This window comes from Eubalaena glacialis, chromosome 7 (genome assembly GCF_028564815.1).
Source record: "Eubalaena glacialis isolate mEubGla1 chromosome 7, mEubGla1.1.hap2.+ XY, whole genome shotgun sequence".
Lineage (NCBI taxonomy): Eukaryota > Metazoa > Chordata > Mammalia > Artiodactyla > Balaenidae > Eubalaena > Eubalaena glacialis.
Window position 1 is genome coordinate 45,721,376 of NC_083722.1, and position 9,829 is coordinate 45,731,204.

Here is a 9,829-nt window from a genome sequence, read left to right on the forward strand (position 1 = left end):
TAGAAACCAGAAGGTTGATGATGCTTGAAACTTCACCTTGATGCCAACCAATCTGAGAATCATGTGAGAGCTGATCATGCACCCTACAGCTCCCTCCCTTGCATGGCCTTTAAAACCCCTTCCCTGAAACCCATCAGGGAGTTTGGGTCTGTTGAGCATGAGCTGACCATTCTCCTTGCTTGGTACCTGCAATAAATGCTGTACTTACCTTCACCACAACCTGGTGTCAGTAGATTGGCTTTACTGTGCATGGGTGAACAGACCCAAGTTTGGTTTGGTAACATTTCCAAATGAACTTTTTTAGTGCAGGATGGTGCTTCCAGCTGGCAATGATCAGTGCAGAAATCCTGCTTCTTTGGGAGAGACAGCAGTCACTACAAGTGTATCAGAACTTGACCTATCTCTTCATGCTTTTAGGAAGCCGACCTCATCAGTTATCTAATACTGTTAATGTATATGTGGACAGCTCATCATTTAATTGTCCATCCATGAAAGCCTGGACTGGCTGACAGGACATTTGCTTCTCACTAAGCATAATTTGAAATTATTTAAAAATTTCTGTTTTTTTCCAGATACAAAATATTAACATTTATTAGAAAAGATAATGTACAGAGTTTCTATTTTTAGAATCTGGTCTAATTGTATTGTAGGAGAGGATTTTAGTTATTGGGAACATCTATCAGACTTAGAAGATCGTAAGTCCTCTTCTGCAGCCTGTAATCACCATGCTCACTCTGTGTCTGGAAACCAAGTTTGTCTGGACTATGGTCTAATTTTCCTGTTCATTATTAGGGGTATGGGATTTTGTAATTTTTCTGCTTTGTGTATCTCTGGATTGGGTGTAGGTCAATAATACTGATCTAAGATAAATCACAAAAATCATGTACACAAGGTAAAACATATTCTTTTAAAGTACACATTGACCACATATTGATTCACAAGTAATGTCAACAAATTTCAAAAAATAGGCATCATATGGAACATTTTCCCTCATCTTAAAACAACTGATTAGAAATTAACAATAAAAGATGTGTTTGAAAACCAAAAAACAAATTCCCAAACTCCTGGCTTACAAATGTTTTAGAATGGAACAGTAATGAAAGTACATATCAAAACCTCTGAGATGCAGATAAAGTGGTATTCAGAAAAATACCACATTTATGATCTTAAATAAGTTTATTAGGAAATAATATTTTATAGGTTTTGTGTTGGTTGTTTTCTACCTATTCATCTTTTGAAAGAGATGCTATGTATTCAGGCTATATTTTTCAATAGACAAGATGTTAGATGGTCTTTTTCTATCATCTCTTTGTCCATTGAGTCAAGACTGAATCCACTTCTCAGATTTACTTGGAGGACAGGCTGAGAAAAAGCATACTCAGTCTTCCATTTCAGGGCAAACTGAATTAATCCCTTCTATGCTTTGTGGAGAGTCTTTCCAGATGTTTGCTTTAAGTTGTCTGTCAATCTTAATTTTGGGTGGTGGTGTGTTTTCACCTTTTCCTATAGCTTGATAAGTACTTCAGTGAAAAGTAGGAAAGACTGTATTAAAGGGTGTTAACAAACACCATTTTAAAAAAGAATCCTGCTGTTTGTTCCTTTGCTTTTTTTTTTTTTTTTTCCCACTGTGCAACCCGCTTCAGTGCCTGCAGCCTACGGGCAGAGGCCAGGCAATGGTTCAGGGCCAGTCTGCTCTGGCATGGGACACTATGAGAGGCCCAGGGAGACTGTTCCTTTGCTTTTGAAGCAATGAAGTTATGAGCAAGTTAAATTAGGAGTTTACCTATGCCATACTTTGATCAAATTCAGGCAGAATTCAGGCAGATGTCAGGTTAGTTCAAGTCTATAATCACTGCTTTGCTGTCTCTGTGCTGGTTTTGTAATTTGCTTAGAGAAGGAGCCATCCTTATCCTTTGTGTTCCTGAGTGACATATACACCAATGATATAATTTTCTTCTCCATTTTACCTTAAACAGATATCCCTTATCTGCTTTCATTCCGAGGTTTGCAGATTTCTTAACAGGTTTATTCACTAAAAGCCCCAGTAGACTCTAAGACAATTGCAAATAACACACTAAATAAAAGCTGAAAATTTAAGCCAGGATGAAAATAGATACAGATGCACAAATCCTGTCTCAGACTTTTGAATCAGAGTTTTGGTACTGGGGTTTTGTATCTATGGTTTTAAAAAGTGGTTCTAATTCCTGCCCCTGGTGGCAAAACACTCAAACGAATGAACAAACAAAAAATAAAAACTCCCTCTGCTTTAATTTGTTATATGCAAATTAACTAATCAATTAATATGGCGGGTAGGTTCTAAATTGTATTCCATCTGGCTTCATTTCTTAAGCATGAATCGCTACAGTGCAATTGAAACAGCTCAGAGGTTCAACTGGACTTGGACCAAATCCCACTCTGCCTCTTGTGAGCAAACCACATCCTGTTACTCTGTGCCTTGGGCAAGTCACTTACTCTCTTTGAGCCAGTTTTCTTATTTGGAAAATGGGGAGAATATCATCTATAACAAAGGATTCATTTAATGGGTAGGATCTTATTTTCTAGAAGTCTGGTTGGAAACTCAATACTGACAATAATAAGTGACAAGATCCTGAACATTCTAAATGGAATGATTTGCTAAAAAGTGGCCAAAGCTGTCTTGAGACAGAAAGGCCACATATAAGAGAAGAGATGCAGGGTAGACTGATCAGAAAGGGGATTTATTTGAAGAGATTTTTTAGCCTGGAAGTCATGACCAAGACTCCCCATACAGCTTCTCCCTGATGCTGTGGCCTCACCCTGCAGACATCCTCCAAGGACAGGTTCCTATTAAGATGGCTCTGTCTGTAGTCCTGCATGGCAACCCTGGCCAATAGGAAACACTCTGATCCCACGGTTGTGAAGTAGGAGCTTGTCTCCACCACAACCCACCAACAGGGATGGGGGATACAATGGAACAGATTGAGAAACAATGGTACAAAGAAAAAAAGACTATTTTTAGGTTGCGCTTTACTTCACAAGCTTCATTATTTACATATATTTAACCCACATGACTCCCTCTATCAACTCTGGGTACATTTATGATAATATCTCATTTGGGTACCATTCTGCCAAGTTACCAAAACCTAGCATCTTCTCCTTGAGCCTTCCCCACCCTAGAACTGCCAAAAAAATCTGGGATCTGTTTGGTTCAGGGTAGGAGATGGGAGGAGTGTCTCCTATAAGCTGAAGATTTGGAGTCCGACACCCCTGCTGGAAGTTCTTTGGAACTAGTTAGGTAGAACTGGTTATTTGTGCACAGAATTTTAATATTGAGGTCACCAGGGCTCCATCTTGTTTTCTTTGGCCACATGCTTTCCTTTGTAATCTCATGCATTGCCACGGCTTTCAGGACCACTGTTAGACAAACAACTCAAATTCCTATCTCCAGCTCCATCCATGGTACCATGCTCCTGATGCTTATATTACTCTCTATATTTTCGTATTTCTCACAAGCATCTCACATGTAATATGTTCAAGACTGAACTTCATCCCTCTGCTCTATTTCCATTTAGTAATCGGTACCATCTCCCTTCCCAGCTTCCTACACAAGAAGCCCCCTTATAAAACCTCCAGCATCCCTTGCCTAGAACACCCATCTCATTTCATACCTTAACTACCTCCATCCGTCTTCCACACAGCAACTGGAGTGATCACGATTGTTTTCTGTGTCTTTTAATCTTTCAGCTGAGCTTTAAAATCATTTTGTTAAGTTCTAAGTTTACACATTAATTTAGGGAGATTTGAAACCTTTGTAATATTCATGCAAGAACATGATTATGTGTGTCCATCTGTTCAAGTCTCACCTACTCCTCCCAACAAAGTTTTGTAGTTTTCTTTATATAGGTCCTGGAGATTTCATACTGTTAGTAGGATTTTTTTTTTCTATCTTGTTTTCTAATTAGTTATTGCAAGAATATGTGAAAGCTATTGAATTTTGTGTATTTGTATAAAATAATTTATGAGTTGTTCTGTCAGTTAATTTACATATATTTTCCAAGCAGAACACCAAAATATTTTAAAATAATGATCACTTCATTAATATTTCAAATAGTGCATCTGTCTTAATGTCCTTGTCTTTTACTTCTCAGAATCTAACTACATGTATGTTAGATCTTTTACATGTAGTACATGACTTTATGGGCGTTGCTACTCAAAAAATTTGAAAAAATAGTGATCATTTTGTCTTTTTCAAAAGTGGAGAGTTTCCATTTATGTTGCATTGACTGGAATTGCTGAAATAAAATAAGGATTTATTTTTCCAATGATTATAACACTCATTTCTATCTCCTAATTTGTGGTATTGGTTAAAATATTCTCAGACTGCATTGCATCAAAATTTATCTTCCTTTTCCTGAAGTAGATGCATTTAGGGACATTTTTCAACTGTGCTAGTGAGGCCTCTACCCATTTTTTTTTCTTTTTTTTATTGTTACCTTTTTTTTTTTAACATCTTTATTGGAGTATAATTGCTTTACAATGGTGTGTTAGTTTCTGCTTAATAACAAAGTGAATCAGTTATACATATACATATGTTCCCATATCTCTTCCCTCTTGCATCTCCCTCCCTCCCGCCCTCCCTATCCCACACCTCTAGGTGGTCACAAAGCACAGAGCTGATCTCCCTGTGCTATGCGGTTGCTTCCCACTAGCTATCTATTTTATGTTTGGTCGTGTATATATGTCCATGCAACTCTCTCACTTTGTCACATCTTACCATTCCCCCTCCCCATATCCTCAAGTCCATTCTCTAGTAGGTCTGTGTCTTTATTCCCGTCTTGCCACTAGGTTCTTCATGACATTTTTTCCCCCTTAGATTCCATATATATGTGTTAGCTTACTGTATTTGTTTTTCTCTTTCTGACTTACTTCATTCTGTATGACAGACCCTAACTCCATCCACCTCACTACAAATAACTCCATTTCGTTTCTTTTTATGGCTGAGTAATATTCCATTTTATATATGTGCAACATCTTTATCCATTCACCTGATGATGCACACTTACGTTGCTTCCATGTCCTGGCTATTGTAAATAGAGCTGCAATGAACATTTTGGTACATGACTCTTTCTGAATTATGGTTTTCTCAGGGTATACGCCCAGTAGTGGGATTGCTGGGTCATATGGTAGTTCTATTTTTAGTTTTTTAAGGAACCTCCATACTGTTCTCCATAGTGGCTGTATCAATTTACATTCCCACCAACAGTGCAAGAGGGTTCCCTTTTCTCCACACCCTCTCCAGCATTTATTGTTTCTAGATTTTTTGATGATGGCCATTCTGATTGGTGTGAGATGATATCTCTTTGTAGTTTTGATTTGCATTTCTCTAATGATTAATGATGTTGAGCATTCTTTCATGTGTCTGTTGGCAATCTGTATATCTTCTTTGGAGAAATGTCTATTTAGGTCTTCTGCCCATTTTTGGATTGGGTTGTTTTTTTGTTATTGAGCTGCATGAGCTGCTTGTAAATCTTGGAGATTAATCCTTTGCCAGTTGCTTCATTTACAAATATTTTCTCCCATTCTGAGGGTTGTCTTTTGGTCTTGTTTATGGTTTCCTTTGCTGTGCAAAAGCTTTGAAGTTTCATTAGGTCCCATTTGTTTATTTTTGTTTTTATTTCCATTTCTCTAGGAGGTGGGTCAAAAAGGATCTTGCTGTGATTTATGTCATAGAGTGTTCTGCCTATGTTTTCCTCTAAGAGTTTCATAGTGTCTGGCCTTACATTTAGGACTTTAATCCATTTTGAGTTTATTTTTATGTATGGTGTTAAGGAATGTTCTAATTTCATACTTTTACATGTACCTGTCCAGTTTTCCCAGCACCGCTTATTGAAGAGGCTGTCTTTTCTCCACTGTATGTGTTTGCCTCCTTTATCAAAGATAAAGTGACCATATGTGTGTGGGTTTATCTCTGGGCTTTCTATCCTGTTCCTTTGATCTATGTTTCTGTTTTTGTGCCAGTACCAAACTGTCTTGATTACTGTAGCTTTGTAATATAGTCTGAAGTCAGGGAGCCTGATTCCTCCAGCTCCATTTTTCGTTCTCAAGATTGCTTTGGCTATTCGGGGTCTTTTGTGTTTCCATACAAATTGTGAAATTTTTTGTTCTAGTTCTGTGAAAAATGTCAGTGGTAGTTTAATAGGGATTGCATTGAATCTGTAGATTGCTTTGGGTAGTAGAGTCATTTTCACAATGTTGATTCTTCCAATCCAAGAACATGGTATATCTATCCATCTATTCGTAACATCTTTAATTTCTTTCATCAGTGTCTTATAATTCTCTGCATACAGGTCTTTTGTCTCCTTAGGTAGGTTTATTCCTAGATATTTTATTCTTTTTGTTGCAATGGTAAATGGGAGTGTTTCCTTAATTTCACTTTCAGATTTTTCATCATTAGTGTATAGGAATGCAAGAGATTTCTGTGCATTAATTTTGTATCCTGCTACTTTACCAAATTCATTGATTAGCTCTAGTAGTTTTCTGGTAGCATCTTTAGGATTCTCTATGTATAGTATCATGCCATCTGCAAACAGTGACAGCTTTACTTCTTCTTTTCCGATTTGGATTCCTTTTATTTCTTTTTCTTCTCTGATTGCTGTGGCTAACACTTCCAAAACTATGTTGAATAATAGTGGTGAGAGTGGGCAACCTTGTCTTGTTCCTGATCTTAGTGGAAATGGTTTCAGTTTTTCACCATTGAGGACAATGTTGGCTGTGGGTTTGTCATATATGGCCTTTATTATGTTGAGGAAAGTTCCCTCTATGCCTACTTTCTGCAGGGCTTTTATCATAAATGGGTGTTGAATTTTGTCAATAGCTTTCTCTGCATCTATTGAGATGATCATATGGTTTTTCTCTTTCAATTTGTTAATATGGTGTATCACGTTGATTGATTTGCATATATTGAAGAATCCTTGCATTCCAGGGGTAAACCCCACTTGATCATGGTGTATGATGCTTTTAATGTGCTGTTGGATTCTGTTTGCTAGTATTTTGTTGAGGATTTTTGCATCTATGTTCATCAGTGATATTGGCCTGTGGTTTTCTTTCTTTGTGACATCTTTGTTTGGTTTTGGTATCAGGGTGATGATGGCCTCGTAGAATGAGTTGGGGAGTGTCCCTCCCTCTGCAATATTTTGGAAGAGTTTGAGAAGGATAGGTGTTAGCTCTTCTCTAAATGTTTGATAGAATTTGCCTGTGAAGCCATCTGGTCCTGTGCTTTTGTTTGTTGGAAGATTTTTAATCACAGTTTCAATTTCAGTGCTTGTGATTGGTCTGTTCATATTTTCTACTTCTTCCTGGTTCAGTCTCGGCACGTTGTGCATTTCTAAGAATTTGTCCATTTCTTCCAGGTTGTCCATTTTATTGGCATAGAGTTGCTTGTAGTAATCTCTCATGATCATTTGTATTTCTGCAGTGCCAGTGGTTACTTCTCCTTTTTCATTTCTAATTCTATTGATTTGAGTCTTCTCCCTTTTTTTCTTGATGAGTCTGGCTAATGGTTTCTCAATTTTGTTTATCTTCTCAAAGAACCAGCTTTTAGTTTTATTGATCTTTGCTATTGTTTCCTTCATTTCTTTTTCATTTATTTCTGATCTGATCTTTATGATTTCTTTCCTTCTGCTATCTTTGGGGTTTTTTTGTTCTTCTTTCTCTAATTGCTTTAGGTGCAAGGTTAGGTTGTTTATTCGAGATGTTTCCTGTTTCTTGAGGTAGGCTTGTATTGCTATAAACTTCCCTCTTAGAACTGCTTTTGCTGCATCCCATAGGTTTTGGATCGTCGTGTCTCCATTGTCATTTGTTTCTAGGTATTTTTTGATTTCCCCTTTGATTTCTTCAGTGATCACTTCGTTATTAAGTAGTGTGTTGTGTAGCCTCCATGTGTTTGTATTTTTTACAGATCTTTTCCTGTAATTGATATCTAGTCTCATAGCGTTGTGGTCAGAAAAAATACTTGATATGATTTCAATTTTCTTAAATTTACCAAAGCTTGATTTGTGACCCAATATATGATCTATCCTGGAGAATGTTCCATGAGCACTTGAGAAAAATGTGTATTCTGTTGTTTTTGGGTGGAATGTCCTCTAAATATCAATTAAGTCCATCTTGTTTAATGTATCATTTAAAGCTTGTGTTTCCTTATTTATTTTCATTTTGGATGATCTGTCCATTGGTGAAAGTGGGGTGTTAAAGTCCCCTACTATGATTGTGTTACCGTCGATTTCCCCTTTTATGGCTGTTAGTATTTGCCTTATGTATTGAGGTGCTCCTATGTTGGGTGCATAAATATTTACAATTGTTATCCCTTCTTCGTGGATCAATCCCTTGATCATTATATAGTGTCCTTCTTTGTCTCTTGTAATAGTCTTTATTTTAAAGTCTATTTTGTCTGATATGAGAATTGCTACTCCAGCTTTCTTTTGATTTCCATTTGCATGGAATATCTTTTTCCATCCCCTCACTTTTAGTCTGTATGTGTCCCTAAGTCTGAAGTGGGTCTCTTGTAGACAGCATATATATGGGTCTTGTTTTTGTATCCATTCAGCCAGTCTGTGTCTTTTGGTGGGAGCATTTAATCCATTTACATTTAAGGTAATTATCGATATGTATGTTCCTATTCCCATTTTCTTAATTGTTTTGGGTTTGTTATTGTAGGTGTTTTCCTTCTCTTGTGTTTCTTGCCTAGAGAAGTTCCTTTAGCATTTGTTGTAAAGCTGGTTTGGTGGTGCTGAACTCTCTCAGCTTTTGCTTGTCTGTAAAGGTTTTAATTTCTCCATCAAATCTGAATGAGATCCTTGCTGGGTAGAGTAACCTTGGTTGTAGGTTTTTCTCCTTCATCACTTTAAGTATATCCTGCCACTCCCTTCTGGCTTGCAGAGTTTCTGCTGAAAGATCAGCTGTTAACCTTATGGGGATTCCCTTGTGTGTAATTTGTTGTTTTTCCCTTGCTGCTTTTAATATGTTTTCTTTATATTTAATTTTTGACAGTTTGATTAAGATGTGTCTTGGCGTGTTTCTCCTTGGATTTATCCTGTATGGGACTCTCTGTGCTTCCAGGACTTGATTAACTATTTCCTTTCCCATATTAGGGAAGTTTTCAACTATAATCTCTTCAAATATTTTCTCAGTCCCTTTCTTTTTCTCTTCTTCTTCTGGGACCCCTATAATTCGAATGTTGGTGCGTTTAATGTTGTCCCAGAGGTCTCTGAGACTGTCCTCAGTTCTTTTCATTCTTTTTTCTTTATTCTGCTCTGCAGTAGTTATTTCCACTATTTTATCTTCCAGGTCACTTATCCGTTCTTCTGCCTCAGTTATTGTGCTATTGATCCCGTCTAGAGTATTTTCAATTTCATTTATTGTGTTGTTCATCATTGCTTGGTTCCTCTTTAGTTCTTCTACATCTTATTAAATGTTTCTTGCATTTTGTCTATTCTATTTCCAAGATTTTGGATCATCTTTACTCTCATTATTCTGAATTCTTTTTCAGGTAGACTGCCTATTTCCTCTTCATTTGTTAAGTCTGGTGTGTTTTTACCTTGCTCCTTCATCTGCTGTGTGTGTTTCTGTCTTCTCATTTTGCTTATCTTACTGTGTTTGGGGTCTCCTTTTCACAGGCTGCAGGTTCGTAGTTCCTGTTGTTTTTGGTATCTGTCCTCAGTGGCTAAGGTTGGTTCAGTGGGTTGTGTAGGCTTCCTGGTGGAAGGGACTAATACCTGTGTTCTGGTGGATTAGGCTGGATTTTGTCTTTCTGGTGGGCAGGTCCACGTCTGGTGGTGTGTTTTGGGGTGTCTGT

General features: G+C 37.3%; 1 non-coding gene across 1 annotated transcript; it reads right to left on the minus strand.

The window, feature by feature from the left end:
• Positions 1-1,623: 1,623 nt before the first annotated feature.
• On the minus strand, positions 1,624-1,753 carry LOC133095819 (small nucleolar RNA SNORA42/SNORA80 family). Its single transcript, XR_009701681.1, has one exon. It is a non-coding gene; the product is annotated as a small nucleolar RNA SNORA42/SNORA80 family (small nucleolar RNA).
• Between the last annotated feature and the right edge of the window lie 8,076 nt (positions 1,754-9,829).